Source organism: Furipterus horrens, unplaced genomic scaffold (assembly GCF_987537825.1).
Source record: "Furipterus horrens unplaced genomic scaffold, mFurHor1.1.pri manual_scaffold_17, whole genome shotgun sequence".
Taxonomy (NCBI): domain Eukaryota; kingdom Metazoa; phylum Chordata; class Mammalia; order Chiroptera; family Furipteridae; genus Furipterus; species Furipterus horrens.
In genome coordinates, this window is record NW_028327187.1 from 87255277 (window position 1) to 87261991 (window position 6715).

Sequence of the window (6715 nt, forward strand, 5' to 3'; positions counted from 1 at the left end):
AAGCAGAGTAGAGAAGGAAAGAAAAAGTTAACCATAGGTGTCTGCAAGATGGCACAAGAGCCCCTGAAGCTGATCCTAACTGGAAGAGGAGAGAAAATCAAACTCCAGATCAAATTCATAGATTTGACTGTTCCACAATATTGCACTTTTAATTATTAAATTGAAATTTTGGTTTGTGACTTAAATATACCTTAGAATTTCCTCTAGTTTAAAAGTGATTTGTAAATCCATAGACTTACCAGGGTTTTCAAGCACGAAAAAAGAGGAGAAACTTCCCTTACTGAACAGTTTAATGGGCAGTGGAAGATAAGTAAATTTGTGACTTTGTTACATCCTATTCAGTGAACTGGCATTATCATCTATACTTTAGAGGAGATATTGTTTTTTATTCATCTTTTTGTCTTCTGTATTTCCTATGGTGCCTAAGCCATCATCATGTCTCAAAAAATAAATAATTCCTATTATTTTTTTAATTTTTAAATTCACTTTTTAAAGAGGGGAAGGGAGGGAGAAAGAGAGAGAGAGAAACATCAAATCAGTTGCCTCTTGCATGCAACCCAACCAGGGATGAGGCAAGCAACCCAGGCATGTGCCCCTACAGGAAAATCGAACTGGCCAACTTTGGCTTTGTGGGACAATGCACAACCCACTGAACCACACTGATTAGGGGTGTTATTTTAAATTTTAATTCTGGACTTTAAAATCCTGTTGTAAAGTTAATGCTTCTGTGCTCTCTTTTGCATAGAGATAATTTTCAGTTTTCCACATACTCATTTTGAAATTATCAATTCTCTTAACTATATTTTAGTTGATGTAGCACTAATAACTGCCTGGATTCAGCTTCCTTCTTGGGTATATTAATGAGTCTAAAGCAATGATTTCAGCTGAGGGTGCACACAAGGTTGTGTAGAGGGCAAATGTCTTTATAGACCTTCTCTATAAAAGTCTTAGCCAAAAGATAAGAATCACTAGTTCAAAGGTACAGTAAGGGCTTGAACATCTGGAGTTGAACCTTTTTCACAGGGCTGTTGCTCTGCTTCCATCCCTTTTCAGCTATGCAGTTATATAAGGGAGAAAAGAATATACAGTATTTCCTCACTTATCATGGGTATTATGTTCTAGAACCCCCCCCCATGAAGTAGGAACCTTACATTTATTCTACACTCTTAAACTTACATAACTTTAACAACATATGTATCGTCGTCGGTGGCAGCCGTCCGTCTCGAGAGACGATGGTGTAGCTTCTTAAGAGTCTATCTGCACCGCCGAGAATGGCTGTGCAGTCCGACTCCGGAGTGACACGGTATCTGTCTCCTCCCGTGTTGAATTGACATCTTGCGATGACGCTGGAGTGTCCTCTCCAGTGAAGCTGAAGCTACAGAGCCTGGGCAGGGTGATATGGAGGGTCTGCTGTTGCCCATGCAGCAGACCCCCCCCTCTCTTCGCAGCTGAAGGGTCCAAGGGAAAGACGGAGTCAATACAGCTTGGTTTCAGGTGCGCCGCAGGAGTTGCCGGTGTTGACTACAACGTCAAACCACCTTAGGGACTCCGGCTCCGGATTTTCTGTTGGGGTTTACTCCCTTAGCCTTTCTCCTGAAGAGGTATGCCGCAAGGCAGCGGAGGTTTTTTGGAGTCAGAGTTTTCCTTCTCTGATGTGCCCTGACTGGAAGATCGAACCAGTGACACTTAGCTCGCAGGCCGACGCTCAATCCACTGAGCCAAACCAGCCAGGGGATACAACATATGTATACAGTACCACAAAATCCCACGATATAGCAAAAAATTCACAATAAATAATTAAATATAATATTTTTTAAAATCCCACAATACAGTGAGGCCACAATAAGTGAACCGCGATACAGAGAGGGACTACTGTATTTATAAAATACTGCAATAAAAGGTAACAACATTTTTCTCTAAAAGTTAAGCATTAATTTAACAAGTTAAAAAAATGAGACATGTTTCCTGGATCATAGGAGCTAATTGATTAAAGAAAGATGATCTTGATTGGAAAGCATGGTTGCATTAGGGTGGGTCCTCCTAAAAATCAATCAGAGACTCAAAAAAGGGATTTTATACATAGTGTTCCTTTTGGGAAGTGAGCTCAGAGAACAGAAGTGGGACTGAGAGGAGTGGAGCAAAGAAGGAGGGAAAGCCAACCCAAGGTTGTATTATTGAATTGGTTACTGTTATGGTCTACTGGGACTCAATCTTGCCAGGAACTGAAGAACTGTGCAGAATTCCCCTCAGAATATATCACCTGAGGGGACTAAAAATGGGAGTTTATCTCTCATTAGTCAAAGTGCTCCCTAGAATGTTAACACTGTTAAACTTCTGGGTCTGCCTATGTATCAGAATGACCACTGAGGAAGGTGCTGTCAGTAACTTGCACATCTGGTTGCTGTTGTTGCAGCAATGGCTAGAGTGAGAAGATAGGATGAGTGGATGTGGTGGTGCCCAAGAGTTGTCCTATATATAGGGGCCTATATACAACTTAAAAGAGAAGTTAAGAAAAGCTTAATATTGTGGCGGCTTTTTGTTTGTTTTGTGTCAAACGTCTTTTTTCAACAAAGAAATTCAGAACCTTGGGGAAAAAATCTGTTTATGTAACACTGTTGTTATAAAACTACATCCCAATTTGAGGTCCTTAAGGCTGTACAACTGGGGTAAGTGTCATCTGTTGGTAAGTTCTCATGCAAGAAGGGTGTGTATCAAACATTGAATGTGTGCCATGCCTGTGGCCTCCCTGTAAAAATGTGGTCAGACATAGATCCTGACAGATAGACGTAGACCACCTGCTTTTGTGATCTATTACCCTGAACACAAATGATTGGACTAGGTTTGATTTATGAGTCAAAGACAGCATTCTATGGAATGGACAATGGCTTAAGGTGTTGCTTGGCCCAAAGCCTTTTTATGGCAGTAATGAAGACAAAGTGGATGCCAAGAGAGGGCAGACTAAGTTACAAGAATGGGGTAATGATGCCCAGTCCTGAGGGTGTGACAATAGAGGGGCAGCTATGTCATTTGACCTACAGAAACATCTCAAGAGCAATGAGCATCCATCCAAGACATCATGAGACTTGACTAAGCCATGGTGGGCTGATCTCCCCTAATTCCTCACTAGTGTTTCTATGATGACTGAGTGTACCTAACTAATAGAGGTGTCTTTCCTCTTCCAACTGTCACCTCCCTTTTATCTGCTTTCTTTCAAACTTCAAATATATTGTAGGTAATCCTCTAGCACTGCATACCCTATAGGATCTTGTTTCCTGGACAATGTTAGAATCTCCACTTCCTTCTTAGACTTGGTTCTAAACTAAGAGGGACAACTCCTCATTTCAAAAATAGAGTAAACCTTGTAACAAAATAAAATAATCTAGAATACTCTGGACTCTAGAAAACCGTGTAGACAACTGGTGTAATGTGGTTTGGGGTTTGTTGTTGTGGTTTATTTCCTGTAAGTTTGATTTTTAAGTACTGAATAGGACTTATATAACTAACCACAATTCCTGTTAAAATACTAGTGACATATTTCACAGACCTACAACAAATACTTCAAAAAAATTTTTTTTGATGTTTTATTATTTTATTATACACTTTATATATAAAAAGTCCAAACATGAACATCCCCTTCACCCCCATAAGAAGGGTATTCACATCTTTCTTAAGGTGGATCTGGCCATTTTCTACAGTAGCCAAATTGGTTTTTATACCCTTAAGATACTTCTCTCCCCTCAAATATTTATATCTCAACTACAAAAATGGTGCTGCAAAAGGTAAAGAAAGATAAATGAGATGTTCCTGCTCTTGTTATAGTACAGACAGTTAAGATGACTAAAGAACTGTGAGGATAAGAATGGGGCAAGTCACCTAATTAAGGAATGGAATGTCTGTTACCTGTAACAAGTACCTGACTTATTTGTTGTAATTGACACCTACCCTAAAACAACTGGTTTGCAGGAACATGGGCACATGAAACCATGAGACTAGACTACATGCTCCAGGCAACTGCTTATACTTGTTTCCAGAAGGCACATATTTCCTGCACCCTTTCTTAATAATTAAAAACAAATTACAGGAGAACTCAAGTTTTGAATTCTGCGCACTTTGAGCTAATTAAATGCGTAAGGAAAAGATTAGTTGTGTCCAAGTAGCATGTAACAAATATTTTTAAACCATCATGGTTAAGTGTTAGGAATTTCAGAAATCAAAATATTTATTAACATAATTTCAAACTAAAGTAAAAGGTAACAAATCTTCCATGGTAATGATTTAAGTCCAAGTGATGCTGGCTTTCACATTCATATCCTTCATTCAGAGAAAAGGCAAATCAGTTGTTCTTGAACAAATCAATGCAGCTCTGCAAAAGGGTGACATTGTTCCTAGCATGCTTTATTTCCAGTTCAGACATTTCAATTAGGTTCTTTCTAAATGCTGCCATTCTCTTTCATTTGAAATTGTTTAGTTTTTCTTTTGCAGATTCAGAAAGCTGTTCAAATTTCTGGCAGCATTCTTGCTGGTGTGCCTCAGCCAACTTGACATCTCTGCTTTTTAACCGGGCCTTATCCAACGCTTTGTTTGAGTTCTCATAGTCAATGAGGGCTTTGGTACGTCTGTATAAGAGATCCTTAGCAGCCTCTATGTTGAGCATATAGTATCGAAGGAGCTCTGTCACCTTTAAATCTTCATCTGAGGAGACTCGACTCTCTATTTTCCTAAGCTTTTCAAATAGTTCAGCAACCTTCATTAGGTACTTTTTGATGACTGTGGGCTCTTCTAAAGCCAGGCTATGCAGGCAGGCTGCAGTGTGGATATAGTCATCTGCAACATTTTTATGAGATCTGGTCATTTTGTCAGCTTTCGCACATGAATCCTTGATCCTATTATAATAGTTAATGAGGAAATTATTCTCTTGCTCAAAGAAGTCATCTACCTCCTTAACTCCAGAAAAAAGGACTTCATCAGCACTTTTCACCACACTTTTGAAAAAGCCACCAAACATTTCTTTGGTATTTTTCCGCCTAACACTTAGATCCTGATCGTATTCCAGGAAAACATGAAAGTTGCGATCTTTATTGAGAACAGGGTGGGAAAAGAGCCGCTGAAGAAAGACTTCATGGGAGGACACAGTCTTCCTAAAGACAGCAAGATATTCAGCTTCCAGCTCTTGCTTCATCTTGGCAAATTCTTCTTTGGTCATAGAGCCTTCACCCTCCCCCAGTTTCTGCATCTTCTCTCGAGGGCCATCAAAGTCAGGTTTTGTAGGAGCAGGTGGGATAATAAGCCCAGCATAGTCTGCAGTTTCAGAAAGAGTGTCATGTAGCCATATGAAGTCTTCGTGTTGCCTTGTAACAGAAAACTCTGGGCTCTGAAACGTGGGCAGTGTGGTCTTGGTGTGTACTGTAAACTTGACCTTATCTCTCTCACTGAGTGCATCAGGTATGTCAATTTGAAGCGAAGGATCAACATTCAGGTCCACAGATACAGATCTCAGCTTGCTGCGGTCCTCCTCTTCCTCCTCCTGCTGCTGCTGCTGCTGCTGCTGCTGCAGCAACTCGGGAACCGCAGCCATGGTGATGTGGGCCTCGAGCGGGGGCTGCCTGGCCGCTGCCGTCCATCTTGGAGCCGGGCAATACTACGCGGTGCCTACCCTCGCTCCGGGCCACGCGGAAGCCGCTGCCCACAGGGCCGCGACAGGAACACAGAAGCAGAAACACTCCCAGCGAGGTGCGCCTCAAGAAAGACCGTTTTGCTGTGCAGGGAAATTTATTACTCCCCAAAATTTATATGGAAACAAAAAAGACCCCAAATAGCCACACCAATCTTGAGGAAGAAGAACATGGTAGGAGGAATCACAATACATGATGTCAAACTATACTACAAGGCCACTGTAATGAAAACAGTCTGGTACTGGCATAAGAACAGACATATAGATCAATGGAACAGAACAGAGAGCCAAGAAATAAACCCAGGTCTATATGGTCAACTAATATTCAACAAGTGGGGGATGGAACATAAAATGGAGTAAGAAGAGCCTCTTCAACAAATGGTTCTGGGAGAACTGGACAGGGACATGTAAAAAAATGAAACTAGACCACCAACTTACACCCTACACCAGAATAAATTCTAGATGGATCAAAGACTTAAATATAAGTTGTGACACCATAAAAGTCCTAGAGGAAAGCATAGGCAGGAAAATTTCAGCTATCCCACGTAGCAATATTTTCACCGATACATCTCATAAGGCAAGGGAAATAAAGGAAAGAATAAACAAACGAGACTACATCAAACTAAGAAGTTTCTGCTCAGCAAAGGAAAATGTCAGCAAGATGAAAAGGGAACCAATCATATTGGGAAACATATTTGCCAATGATATCTCAGACAAGGGATTGATCTCCAAAATATATAGAGATCTTATACAACTCAACATCAAGACAGACAACCCAATTAAACAATGGGCAAAGGACCCAAACAAACACTTCTCCTAGGAGGATATACTGAGAGTCCACAGGCATATGAAAGAATGCTCAACATCACTAGCCATCAGAGAGATTCAAATTAAAACCACAATGCGATACCACTTCACACCAGTCAGAATGGTCATTATCAACAAATAAACAAACAACAAATGCAGGCAAGGATGTGGAGAATCAAGAACCCTACTGCACTGTTGGTGGGAATGCAGACTGGTGCAGCCACTATGAAAAACAGT

The 6715-nt window shown here is 40.6% G+C and overlaps 1 pseudogene across 1 annotated transcript; it reads right to left on the bottom strand.

The window, feature by feature from the left end:
* Positions 1–3573: 3573 nt before the first annotated feature.
* LOC149991540 (sorting nexin-5 pseudogene) lies at positions 3574–5764 on the bottom strand (annotated as a pseudogene). The gene is made up of 2 exons (XR_016508567.1): positions 5654–5764; positions 3574–5603 (listed from the first exon to the last, which is right to left on the bottom strand). The product of XR_016508567.1 is annotated as a sorting nexin-5 pseudogene (transcript).
* Between the last annotated feature and the right edge of the window lie 951 nt (positions 5765–6715).